At 45.9% G+C, this 14505-nt stretch overlaps 1 protein-coding gene across 2 annotated transcripts in view; it reads right to left on the bottom strand.

Moving 5' to 3' along the window:
• Positions 1-14505, bottom strand: part of ATG7 (autophagy related 7) — a 533052-nt gene that overhangs the window by 309655 nt on the left and 208892 nt on the right. The gene's annotated exons all lie outside the window — the stretch shown is intronic.

Raw genomic sequence — 14505 nt, 5'->3', positions numbered from 1 at the left:
AAAATAAAAACCCCTACAAAAAACCTCTCTTTGTCATAACAAAAAATACCATCACTGTACTGTTCAATATTTCAAATGTACACAAAGCAAGAAATTATATGAATCCTGCAACAATTAAACCTTTAAGTTCTGCCGCTTTTGAAACTTTTAACAACTACCCTATATTCCTGAACAGTACTATAGATTACCTCACATGGAACACAATCCAGTTGGTTCTTCATTACGCGCTTTGTAACTTTTGCAAAAGGCAGCCGCCCAGTTAATGGAGAAATTACTTACCTGATAATTTAGTTTTCCTTAGTGTAGACAGATGGACTCAGGACCAATGGGTATAGTGTGCTCCTGATAGCAGTTGGAGATGGAGTCAGATTTCAATCTGATGTCAGCACTACATATACTCGTGCAGGAAGCTCTGCTCTTCAGTATTCTTCTCGAAAAGCAATAGTGGATATGTGTGTGTTTGGATAACTTGATTAACTTGGTTAACTTGATTAACTTGAACTAGTTGACGTGAATTGAAGCTGGAGTCTGAGAAACGCTGACATCCGGTAACTATGGGTGTCTTAACTAGGGGTAAGTCTGGCTTACCCGTGCTTATCTTGCTCTCGGGGATTGTCACCTGAGGTTTCCCTACGTTGAGGCAGCCGTGGGCGGGATACTGAGTCCATCTGTCTACACTAAGGAAAACGAAATTATCAGGTAAGTATTTTCTCCATTTCCTAGCGTGTAGCAGATGGACTCAGGACCAATGGGATGTACAAAAGCTACTCCCGAACTGGGTGGGAGACTGCCCGTGGGCCTACTTAGTACTGCCCTTGCAAATGATGTGTCCTCCTGGGCCTGAACATCCAGGCAGTAGAACCTTGAAAAGGTGTGAATGGAGGACCATGTCGCCGACCGACAGATGTTGGTGGGTGACAGCATCTTGGTTTCTGCCCAGGACACTGCCTGGGCCCTTGTGGAATCACCACTGCCTGGGCCCTTGTGGAATGGGCCTTGACTTGTAGAGGTGGAGGCTTGCCTGCCTCTACGTAGGCCGCCTTGATTACTTCTTTGATCCAGCAGGCTATGGTTGCCCATGAGGCTGCTTCCCCTTGTTTCTTCCCGCTGTGAAGGACGAATAGGTGGTCCGTCTTTCGTACGGATTCCGATCTTTCCAGGTAGTAGACTAGGAGTCTGCCGATGTTAAGGTGGCGTAGGCGGCGTGAGTCTTCCAAGTCCTTATGCTCGTCTGGAGATGGCAGCGAGATGGTTTGGTTTAGATGGAAATGAGAAATCACCTTTGGAAGGAAGGAGGGGACAGTGCGTAGCTGTATGGATCCCAGTATGAGTCTGAGGAACGTTCCCGACAGGATAGTGCTTGAAGTTCGGAGATGCGAAGGGCTGAACATATTGCCACTAGGAATGCAGTCTTCAAGGTCAGGAGCCTTAGGGACAGACCGCGTGTAGGTCTGAAGGAAGTTCCCGCTAGGAAGTCTAGTACTAGATTTAGATTCCTTAGGGGTACCGGCCACTTTAGTGGTGGTCGGATTTGCATCAGGAAGCGGGAGATGTCTGGATGGGAAGATAGACTGATGCCATCCACTTTGGCTCTGAAGCAGGCCAGCATGGCCAGTTGAACGTTGATGGAGTTGAGAGACAACCCCGTCTTCAGGCCGTCCTGCAGGAATTCCAGGATCATGGAAATTTTGACTGTCCGCGGAAGGATGTCCCGGTCTTCACATCAGGCTTCAAATATTCTCCTTATTCGTATGTAAGTTAAAGGTGTGGAAAACTTGCGTGCTCGGAGCAAGGTGTCAATTACTGCCCTCGAGTATCCGCTCTTCTTCAGGCGAGTCCTCTCAATGGCCAGACCGTAAGAGAATTGAGTTGGGTCTTCATGGAGGATCGGTCCTTGCTGGAGCAGGTCTCTGTGTGGAGGTAGGCACAGGGGATTCCCCGCCAGAAGTCTTCGCATGTCCACGTACCACGGCCTTCTTGGCCAATCCGGGGCCACTAGGAGTACTAGCCGCCTGTGCTGTTCTATCTTGCGGATGATCCCGCCCAGTAGTGGCCATGGAGGAAAGGCATACAGCAGATCTTCCTGTGGCCAGGTTTGGATGAGAGCATCGATCCCCTGGGATTGAGGGTCTCGTCTGCGACTGAAGAAGTTGGGAACTTGGGCATTGGACCGGATTACCAGAAAATCCATGGCTGGGGTTCCCCAGTGATCTATTATCAACTGGAAGACTGTGGTTGACAGCCTCCATTCTCCTGGGTCTAGACTTTCTCTGCTGAGGTAATCCGCAATGACATTGTCTTTTCCCGCGATGTGGATGGCCGAGATCCCTTGCAGGTTTGCTTCTACCCACGTCAATAGGGGTCTATTTCCAGGGACACCTGTTGGCTTCTGGTTTCTCCCTGGTGGTAGATGTAGGCCATTGTTGTGGCGTTGTCTGACATGACTCTGACAGCTTCTCCTCGGAGTCTGTGACTGAATCGTAGGCAGGCTAGTCTGACTGCCCGGGCTTCCAGTCGGTTGATGTTCCATCCCGACTCTTCCTTGTCCCATTGCATCTGGGCAGTCAGTTCCTGACAGTGAGCTCCCCACCCTTGTAGGCTCGCATCCGTGGTGAGCAAGATCCAGGTCGATGGGGATAGCCTCACTCCCTTGCTCAGATGGTCTTGTAGCCACCATAGAAGCTGTATCCATACCTCCGCCGGCAATTGGAGGCGGACGGTGTAGTCCTGGGACATCGGGTTCCATCGTGACAGTAGGGAATGTTGCATTGGTCGCATGTGGGCCCTTGCCCATGGTACAACTTCTAGGGTTGATGTCATGAATCCGAGGACTTGGAGGTAATCTCATACCGTGGGGCAAACGCCGTTCAACAGTTTTCTCAACTGGTCCATCAATTTCCTTCTCCTTGTAGGGGGAAGAATGACCTTGTCCTGTTGGGTGTCGAACCGGGCTCCCAGGTATTCCCGAGATTGGGAGGGCTGCAGACAGCTATTGGTTGCATTGACGACCCATCCGAGGTTCTCCAGTAGATTCTTGACTCTGGTGGTCGTCTGATGACTTTCCTCTGGAGATTTTGCCCTGATCAGCCAATCGTCCAGATATGGGTGTACATGGATTCCTTCTTTCCTCAGTGTCGCCGCCACTACAACCATGATTTTGGTGAATGTCCACGGGGCTGTAGCTAGCCCAAAGGGTAGCACTCAGAACTGGTAGTGATGGTCCAGGATCGTGAAGCGTAGGAAGTGCTGATGATCGTGATGGACCGGGATGTGCAGACAGGCTTCGGACAGATCCAGGGAGGTTAGAAATTCTCCCAGCTGTACCACCCTTATGACCGAGCATAGGATTTCTATGCAGAAGTGTGGAACCCTCAGGTAGCGGTTGACCGACTTGAGGTCCAGGATGGGCTGGTACGTTCCCCTCTTTCTTGGGGACGATAAAATAGATGGAATAGTGTCCAGTATTTCGTTGGTGCGAGGGCACCGGTGCTATAGCCTTTAAGGCAAGCAATTTGGTCAGTGTGGTTTCCACTGCCGTTCTCTTGGAGGGGGAGTGGCAAGGAGATTTCACAAATTTGTCTGGAGGGATGCTGTGGAAGTCCAGAAAGTATCCCTCTCGAATGATGGTTAGGACCCACTTGTCTGACGTTATCTCAACCCATCTTTGGTAGAATAGGGCAAGCCTGCCTCCTATGGCTTCTTCCTGTGGATAGGTCTGTTGATTCTCATTGTGGGGTGTGGCTGGGGCCTGGACCTGAGCCGACTCCCCTCTTGTTGTGTTTGTTCCGAAAGGACTGGCCCCTGCCTGCGGGGCGAGGTACTTGGTATGTATTCTTATACGGTCTAAAATGCTGTGATCCTCTGCCCTTGGATGTTCAGGGAGAGGGGCGTTGGCTTTTGTTCTTGTCCTCCGGTAACAGAGGTACTGGAGATTTGCCCTATTTGTCGGCTAACTTCTCCAGCTCGCTTCCGAACAGGAGGGTTCCTTTAAATGGCATTCTCATGAGTTTCATCTTGGAAGTCGCGTCGGCTGACCAGCTTCAGAGCCAGAGTTGCCTTCTGGCTGCCACAATGGATGAGACGCCCCTGGCTGAGGTGCGCACCAGGTCGGAAGTTGCATCCGTGAGGAAGGATATTGCTGGTTCTAATGCTTCGACGGGAGTGGTGGTGTTCCTGGCCAGTGACAAGCACGCGCGTGTCACCACGGCAGAGCAGGCAGCGATCTGCAGTGACATAGCTGCTGCATCAAATGACTGTTTAAGGATGGATTCCTGACGTCTGTCTTGGGTATCCTTGAGTGCCGCTCCTCCTTCGACTGGAATGGTGGTGCGCGCTTTGTGACAGCGCAGACCATGGCGTCCACTTTGGGAACCACCAGAAGTTCTTTGGCTGAGGGTTCCAGTGGATATAGGGCTTCTAGGGCCCGTCCTCCCTTGAAACCGGGCTCTGGAGCATTCCATTCCAGGTCAATCAGTTGTTGTTTGGCTTGCAGCAATGGGAAATGGCGTGAGGCCTAACGGAGCCCGACCAGAAGAGTGTTCATCTTTGGCTCTGCTGTGACACTTGTGCCTGGGATGGCCAGCTCCTTCAGGCTCAGGGACACTAGGTATGGTAGCTCATCTTTGGAGAAGAAACGCATCATGGTTTGTATGGTTCCATTCCTGGAGGGATTTCCCCTTCCTCCAGGGACTCCTGATCTTCCTCTGAGGTGTCCATGTCCCCTAAGGTTAGGCTTTTGTCCGAGGGAGGCACATCTCTGGGAGGCCGAGAAGGGCCTGGGAGGTTTGTGTCCTCTGGTGGGGGCTGTGGCTGTGTCACCGGTGGCGCTGATTGCGCCTGGATGAAGGTTTGCAAACCTTTAAAGAATTCCACCCAGGAAAAGGTTCCTGGGTCTATATTGAACCCAGTGGTGTTCCCCGAGGGCCCCGTCTGGAGGGCCAAGCTAGGGATAGAGAGGTCCGGGATACTATCGGTGGATCCGGATTCCTGTACTGGCTGGGGGGAACCTTGCCCTGGTTCTCCCAGAGCTGTCTCGCACTGTAGGCACAGGGCAGTAGCCTCTTCATGCTGCACATCTCTTATGTGGCAGGCCGGGCAGAGGGCTTGTGCTTTGGCTTTCTTGGCCGGTGGTGCCATGGTTTGTGCACGTAGGGGCGTTCAAACCCAGTCTGTGCGTTTATATGCGCATGCCGGGAGGCTTAGATATGTTCTCCGGGTGCACTGAGGGTGTGTGTGCAAGCTGCGAAGGTATGCATGCAGGCCGGTATGTGCGCTTATGGAGATGTGTGCGCAGTCGAACCTGTGCACCCAGCACCCTTGTGCACCTCGCTATGTGCACAGCACCTATGCGCACGTCACTGTGCGCACAAGTATGTTATGCGCCCGGCTCACTGCTGTGCGCACGGCTCAGTTAGGCGGACAGTACGGCGATCAAGGGGGAGAAATGGCGCCGGCGACCACGTGAGCAAGATGGCGACCCCCCCCAAAGGGTCTCCACGTGGGACGACCCTCGAACCGGATTGGGGTCTAGTCCGCCAGGGCTGATCAACCCAATGGGACAGACGTCGGCTGGCGATCTGTACAGTTATCCAAGCCTCGGAGACCGGAGACTTAAGAAAGTTTTCTACCTTACCTTGTCTCGGCGTTTCCCGGTCTGGTGCCGGGCGGTCTCTGGCTGCGGGGGGAGAGAGAATTTACCTTCACCACTGTGCTCGGTCTTGCACCCGATGCCTCTCAGCCACTCCCATTCCTGGGGGCTAAGTCCACACCGGGAACCGGCTACCTGACCGAGGCTTACCTCTGAGGGATCTTGGAAATCACCTCAGGAATTCTCGACTGAGTGAGGGACCCTTAGGTATCACCGCAGGAGAGCGTGGCTCGTCTTTAGAGGTAAGATTATTTCTTGTTTGGAATTTTCTTACGCTGTGCAAGCATGTGTATAGTCCCGAACTGCTAAGGAGACGGAGAAATACTGAACAGCAGAGCTTTCTACACGGGTATAGGGTATATGTAGTGCTGACGTCAGATTGAAATCTGACTCCTTCTCCAACTGCTATCAGGAGCACACTATACCCATTGGTCCTGAGTCCATCTGCTACACACTAGGAAATTTTGGGTTTCCCTATGAGAGATCACATTTCTCTGATTCTGTTTCTTCTGCACTGGCTGCCAATTGAATCACAAGTGATGTATAAAATTGCAATGCTGGTACGCAAACATCTGGTGCTTGATTCAATTCCATGGGTAAAGAGCTTGCTATGGATATACAATCCATCACAGGCTCTATGGTCCTCACAATGAGACCTGCTTGACGTTCCAACTTTTCGGCATGTACCACCTGTCCAAGACATGCAAGTGAGCTTTCTCTGTGACAGCCCCCACTATGTGGAATTTGTTGCTGCAGGAGCTGTGTTTAACAATTTAAATTACAGCAGAACTCCTTCACCTTTTCAAATTGCACCCAAAGGATACAAAAAAATGACAGGAGAAATATTGTGCAGTTTAGATTTAAAGGGTGGCAATTACTTCATTGACTGAAACATACAGAATATTCTACAATCAAATTATTTCTGGATAGCTGTAAGATGCAGAAAAGCACAGTCTTATTACAATTCAGTACTTTCACAGTATATTGTGACATTTGTATTGCACTGTAAACAGGTTCATGATGCCAACATTACCTGTTTTTCCGATAAGAAAAAAAAATCTTTTAAAACTGTGCTGCTGTTGGCATTGACCCCAAATTCATTTTTTAGGTCTCTATTCATATGTAGCCCTCCCCAATTAGTAGAGTATTTGAGGCAGCTTTTGAAAACCTAATCTGCGCTAGGATACTGCACACTCCTTGCTCTGCTTTTTTAAACAGATTGTTCTTGGTCAAAAATTTAATTATTGTTGATTCATCGAAATAATGCAAGTAAAACATGTGCGCTGAGCCAGAATACATTATCTTTACTCACACACTAAAAAAAAAAAATTAACACCTGATGCAGTAAGAAAATGAATCGAAGTTTAAAAAAACATGCTAACCTGAAAATATATGCCCAAAGTCACACTTAGCATGCATAAACATGATTTATTTGCATACACCATCAGCACATCTCCCAGCCCCTATGGATCTCTGGAAGCAATCCATAGTCAGGAGGAAATGAGAGGTGTGGGCTGAGGATTCCTTCCTCCCTATAATAAGCACTTTCCAGATCCCCAAAAGTTCTAATTTCCTGGAGGACCTTTTTAAAGCTGTGTGGTGAGAGCTGCACAGAAAGGTCTGAGCAATTGAAACAATATGCCTGTGGGACAGGTTAGAGAAAGCTTTGCAGCAATGAGGAGCCAGTGAAATTTGAGACTTTACAACCTTTGACCTAAGATATAGCAAAACTCCCTCCACACTTTCACAGCCTCATTGTGTAGAGCTGTCTAGACAACGTCTATAGGGAGGTGCCCCCGGGTAACATGTAGGCTAGTAGTCAATATATTACTTAATAACAAAAGGGACTTTGTTACAGCATAATATGACTTCAATTACAATAGTGCACTTTTTTTTTTTTAGTATTTTGTTCCAATGTGGTGTAAGCAAAATATACAGTATATTAAACAGACATGCTATAATGAGTTGCCGTCTATGGCTCCAATGTTATAAGGTGCACTGGACCTTGTGCATAGTTTTATCCATAAATGTGTGCACATTTTTTCTGTGCAGACTGTACTGTCCATGCAGCAAGAAGTTTCACACAAAAAATATATGCACAAATCAGTGTAAAACTGTGCTCCCAAATTAGTACTTTTCCATCTAAATCCCATGAAAGCTTTAGATTTTACTGTCCGATGAGGAGAGGTGCGTAGGTGTGGCACAGCCCCCGTTAGTTAGCTGGATAGCTATATAAATAGGGGCCAATATTCAGCTCTGCGGCTGAATATTGGCCCCTATTTGTGTGCAGAAATCATGTTTTATGTGCAGAAATCGTATTTCATGCACACCAAAAGATGTCTCCTGTGCACATTTTTGGGTAAGTGCACTTTTTTTTTAAGCTCCTGAAACAGCACCATACCATTAGCTTACTAAATTAGGAGTTAACTCAATTTTTACCATGTGCATAAAGAAAATGAGAACTAAATTTTAAGTCACATATTTTTTACTCATATTTTATACATTAGACCCTGAGATTGTTCTCCAATAATGTACACTTCACCTTAATAGGAAGCAGATAGAGACTAAAAGCATTTACCTGGAGCTCTTTATTATAATTTCCAGGCTATGACAGTTCTGTTTTTTTATAATCCAGATTATTTTCTTTTCTTAATTCATCTAGTTCTGTATACTTTATTATGACTTTCTCCAGCACTGAGTTTATACAAAATGCACAATAGTGTATGGCTAAGGCAAACCACTTGGTGGCAGTAATATGAAATGCCATAAGGAATATAACAGTATTCTTTTCCTCGGTCAGCCAACTATGAAATTTTAAAAATGTTACAGCACCGTGTAACATTTCTGTGCTATCTTCTTTGACTCCATTACAAAATGAAGTACCTGTCTGATGGTCATCTGGTGTCCTTGCTATGGATTTAGAGACTTCAGGTAAAAACTGTTCTTTTCTGAAGCACATTAGTCACTGTTACCTGTTTTTCAGTACTTACCAAGTAGGATTGAATAGCCAGTCTCCCCCTCCTGCTATCATGTCACATGTCATGCATGATTTGTACTACTTTTTGAAATCTGTATAGCACTTTAGCTTAATAGTAAATAATATTGATAGCTAATGTTTAAAATAAATGAATGTCAAATGAAATCTTTTATTAAAAACAAGGCTAGGAGTAAATTTCTTTATCTTGATTTATCATTTCTTGCATACTAAGAAATGCTCAACAACATACTGGTAATCTTTCCACATGGCCAGAAAACACACTTGTATAATGCTCCAAAAGTCTTGGGCAAGCTCTCCCACATGGAAGCATAACACCTTAAACATTGTGGGGTAGATTTTAAAAGAAGCGCGCGCGGCGTACATGAGCACGCGCTATCCGGCGCGCACACATGTACGCCCGGTTTTATAACATGCGCGTGCATGTTATAAAATCGGGAGTCGGCGCACGCAAGTTCTAAAAACAACTCAAACCTCTCCTACACTTCCATGATTTCAGGACAGTCCTCCAAACCATGTTTTTTGCCAAGATAGACTACTATAACGCCCTCCTCCTGGGTCTCCCCATTTCCACCACCAAACCGCTCCAGATGCTCCAGAACGCGGCAGCCAGAATCCTAACACCAACTGCAGAGATCATATCACACCCATCCTCAAGAACCTACATTGGCTTCCAATAAGTTACAGAATCTTACACAAGTCCCTCACCATAATCCACAAAACTATCTACAATCAGCTCCAGCTCGACCTTCAGATCCCATTCAGACTCCACACTTCTACAAGACCCATCAGAGAAGCATACGTCCCCAAAACCAAAGCCACACTTCATACAGCCACTAGAGAATGGGCACTCTCAACAGCGGGACCTGCTATTTGGAATACCTTGCCCCCTGACCTCAGACTGGAACCCTGCCTGTTAACTTTTCGGAAAAAACTCAAGACCTGGCTGTTCCTACAAGCCTTCCCTTAACCATTCCGAACCATGGATATATGCCACACAGCCATATCTCATAGAAACATAGAAACATAGAAATGACGGCAGAAGAAGACCAAATGGCCCATCTAGTCTGCCCAGCAAGCTTCACACATATTTTCTCTCATACTTATCTGTTTCTCTTAGCTCTTGGTTCTATTTCCCTTCCATCCCCACCTTTAATGTAGAGAGCAGTGATGGAGCTGCATCCAAGTGAAATATCTAGCTTGATTAGTTTGGGGGGTAGTAGCCGCCGCAATAAGCAAGCTGCACCCATGCTTATTTGTTTTACCCAGACTATGTTATTAGCCCTTATTGGTTGTTTTTCTTCTCCCCTGCCGTTGAAGCAGGGAGCTATGCTGGATATGCGTGACGTATAAGTCTTCTCCCATGCCGTTGAAGCAGAGAGCCATGCTGGATGTGCATCGAAAGTGAAGTATCAGGCCCATTTGGTTTGGGGTAGTAACCGCCGTAACAAGCCAGCTACTCCCCGCTTTGTGAGTGTGAACCCTCTTTTCTTCTCCCCTGCCGTTGAATCAGAGAACTATGCTGTATATGCATTGAAAATGAAGTATCAGGCTTATTTGATTTGGGGTAGTAACCGCCGTAACAAGCCAGCTACTCCCCTCTTTGTGAGTGTGAATCCTTTTTTCCACATTTCCTCTTGCTGTTGAAGCTTAGAGCGATGTTGGAGTCAAGCCTGTGTATGTTTATTTAATAAGGGTATTGACTCCAGGCAGTAGCCATCATTCTGGCGAGTCACCCACTCTTCATTGGCAGCCTCTTGACTTTATGGATCCACAGTGTTTATCCCACGCCCCTTTGAAGTCCTTCACAGTTCTGGTCTTCACCACATCCTCCGGAAGGGCATTCCAGGCATCCACCACCCTCTCCGTGAAGAAATACTTCCTGACATTGGTTCTGAATCTTCCTCCCTGGAGCTTCAAATCGTGACCCCTGGTTCTGCTGATTTTTTTCCTTAGGAAAAGGTTTGTCGTTGTCTTTTGATCATTAACACCTTTCAAGTATCTGAAAGTCTGTATCATATCACCTCTGCTCCTCCTTTCCTCCAGGGTGTACATATTTAGATTCTTCAATCTCTCCTCGTACGTCATCCGATGAAGATCCTCCACCTTCCTGGTCACCCTTCTCTGTACCGCCTCCATCTTGTCTTTGTCTTTTTGAAGGTACGGTCTCCAGAACTGAACACAGTACTCCAGGTGAGGCCTCACCAAGGACCTGTACAAGGGAATAATCACTTCCCTTTTCTTACTCGATATTCCTCTCTCTATGCAGCCCAGCATTCTTCTGGCTTTAGCTATCGCCTTGTCGCATTGTTTCGCCGACTTCAGATCATTAGACACCATCACCCCAAGGTCCCTCTCCTGCTCCGTGCATATCAGCCTTTCCCCCCCCATTAAATACAGTTCATTTGGATTTCCACTCCCCATATGCATGACTTTGCACTTCTTGGCATTGAATCTCAGCTGCCATATCTTCGACCACTCTTCCAGTTTCCTTAGATCCCGTCTCATTCTCTCCACTCCTTCCGGCGTGTCCACTCTGTTGCAGATCTTAGTGTCATCCGCAAAAAGACAAACCTTACCTTCTATCCCGTCTGCAATGTCGCTCACAAGATATTGAACAGGACCGGTCCCCAACACCGATCCTTGCGGTACACCACTTAAAACCGCTCTCTCTTCAGAGAAGGTTCCATTTACCATCACACATTGTCTTCTGTCCGTCAACCAATTTGCAATCCAGGTCACCACCTCGGCACTCACTCCCAAGCTTCTCGTTTTTATTCACCAGTCTCCTGTGCGGAACCGTATCAAAAGCTTTGCTGAAATCCAAGTATATGATATCGAGCGCTCTTCCTCTATCCAATTCCTTGGTTACCCAGTCAAAAAAGTCAATCAGATTTGTCTGACAGGATCTTCCTCTGGTGAATCCATGCTGCCTCTGGTCCATCAATTCTCCGGACTGTAGATAGTTCACTATTCTCTCTTTCAACAGTGACTCCATTACTTTTCCCACCACTGAAGTGAGGCTAACCGGTCTGTAGTTACCAGCCTCCTCTCTGTTCCCACTCTTGTGAAGCGGGACCACCACCGCTCTTCTCCAATCACTCGGCACCACTCCCGTTTCTAGGGATCTATTGAACAGGTCGCACAGCGGTCCCGCCAGCACATCTCTGAGCTCCCTCAATATCCTTGGATGAATCCCATCAGGCCCCATGGCTTTGTCCACTTTCAGATTCTTTAGCTCTTCCCATACATTATCTACTGTAAATGGATTTTCCTCTGTTCCGCTTCCCTCCAGTTTCTTGTTGTGTAGAGATGGTCCTTCTCCAGGGTCTTCTTTAGTGAACACAGAGCTGAAGTATTCGTTTAATATTTCTGCCATTTCTTCGTCTCCCTCCACACATTGATCATTTCCACCTTTCAATTTCACTATACCACTTTGGACCTTTCTCTTTTCGCTGATGTATCTGAAAAATGTTTTGTCACCATATTTTATCTCCTTGGCAATTCTCTCTTCTGCTTGACTTTTTGCCAACTTGATTAATTTCTTTGTCTCCCTCAGTTGATACAAATATTCTTCTTTGTGCTCCTTCCTTTGGGATCTTTTGTATTTCTTGTATGCAGTTCTTTTAGCTTTAATTTTGTCAGCCACCTCCTTTGAGAACCAGATAGGTTTCATTTTTCTTTTGCTTTTCTTTACATTTCTAACATATAGAGCAGTTGCCTTGGCAATTGCTCCTTTTAGATTGGTCCACTGTTGATCCACATCTCTCATTTTCCCATCCATTTAGTTCTTCCTCTAGGTACTTCCCCATTTCCTCAAAGTCTGTGTTTTTGAACTGTAAAACTCTGGTCTTTGTGCTCCTTTTCCATATTCTTTTAGTGATATTAAACCATACCGTTTGATGATCACTGGTGCTGAGGTGGGCGCCCACCTTGACATCAGAGACGATTTCTCCATTATTGAGCACTAAGTCGAGAATAGTTCCTTCTCTCGTGGGTTCCAATACCATTTGTTTGAACAAAGATACTTGCATGGCATCCAGTATTGCTCTACTGTTTTTAGATTCTGCAGATGGGATTTTCCAGTCTACATCTGGCATATTAAAGTCACCAATGATCACCACTTCCCCTTTCTTACCTATCTTATGGATGTCTTCAACCAGATCTCTGTCCAGCTCTTCCTTTTGGTTTGGAGGCCTGTAAACCACTCCAATATAAATGGATGCTCCATCATCTGTTTTTAGGTCTACCCATAGTGCTTCTTCCTTGCCCCAACTTCCTTGCAGCTCAGATGCTTGGATATTATTTCTGACATAAAGAGCCACACCTCCCCCTTTTCTATCCACTCTGTCCTTCCTTAACAAATTATAGCCTGGTATTGCCGTATCCCAATCATGAGATTCTGTGAACCATGTCTCTGTGATAGCAACGATGTCCAGTTCTGCCTCTGTCATTAGGGCCTGCAGATCTGGGATTTTATTTCCCAAACTATGAGCATTTGTAGTCATAGCTTTCCAGGTACTCTCTTTACGGTTATTGCTTTTCCTGTACTCCTTATGAGACTTTAGTTGAGATTTGTTATTCACTTTACTTGTTCCTTTTGCAGTTGTGCCATTGATGACAGAGTTATCCATCTCAATGTTTTTCTCTAGAATTTCTTCAGTTAATATAGGGAGGGCTTTATGTTCTTGTTGCATTTGATACTGTGTGTGTCTCCTTGTTACAGGTCTAATTCTACCAGAGCCCACTGTGATCCTGTTTTTTAATGATTTACTTGATGAACTGATTGAGTGGGGGGGTGTACTTGTTGGCTTCCCATCTGTCAAGAATGGGTGACTGTGGGACACATGTGTTATCCTACCTGAGTCTACTGTATTTCTTTTTCTTGACTCCTGGTTATTCTTTGGTGTTGGGGAATTATTTTCTGAGTAATGCAATATGGGTGTAATTCTTTTAATTGAAGCTAATTGAGCTTTAACCTCAGTCAGCTCCGTTTTCAAAGAAGAGAGCTGTGCACAGATCGGGCAAGCTCCAAGTCTCCAGATGCTTTCCCTCAGAATAAAGGCTCTACAACAGTTGCATTGGATAGTTCTCATATTGGTTAAGTTTTGGATTGGTATGTCCTTAGCTGTTAACTTACTAATTGATCTTGTTGCTAATGCTAATTTGGACAGTCTATATTAGTAATCTAATCCCAGGGGTGGGTGGGTAGAGGGGTACGGTGGGAGGGAAACAGTTGAACCTGGGACAAGCAGGACACTTTCTGGAACTTTATTAGTCCTTTAGCTATTAAAGGACCCCCTCAGCACTTCTGTGCCAATATTAACCAGATTATTAAAGAACAGCTATACAATAATAGAAAAGCAGGTATACTGGATCTTAAAAATAACAGTTTGCAAGCAACAGTTACAATTATTGTATAATAACAGACCTAGAGAAAGGTATAAAACACAGAAGTTCTACTGCTCAGAGAGCCCAGATTTTAGTGCAGCACAAAGCAATTAGAAGAATAGTGAAAGAAAACAAGCAGGGTTTTTTTTTTGGTTTTTTTCTTTTTTCCCTCAGAAGAGCACCCCAGAAATTTAAGAGTCTTTTATCCCCCAGAAGAAATTTATATATATGTAGCTAGGAATCCCCCATTTACCGTTTGTTAAGTTTTGTTTTGTTTTTTTTTTATCTCTCCTTAGCATTCTGCTTCTTCAGATCCCAAGTTCTCTCACCTTGTTTATTGTAACTTTGCTTATGGTTCAATGGTAATATTAATGTTACAACCCCTGTTCCTTGTAAACCGATATGATATGATTCGTATCATGAATGTCGGTATAGAAAAGAGTTAAATAAATAAATAAAATAAATACATTTC

This window comes from Rhinatrema bivittatum, chromosome 4 (assembly GCF_901001135.1).
Source record: "Rhinatrema bivittatum chromosome 4, aRhiBiv1.1, whole genome shotgun sequence".
NCBI lineage: Eukaryota > Metazoa > Chordata > Amphibia > Gymnophiona > Rhinatrematidae > Rhinatrema > Rhinatrema bivittatum.
The sequence above is the reverse complement of the archived record's forward strand: the minus strand, read 5'-3'. Positions and strand labels throughout refer to the sequence as shown.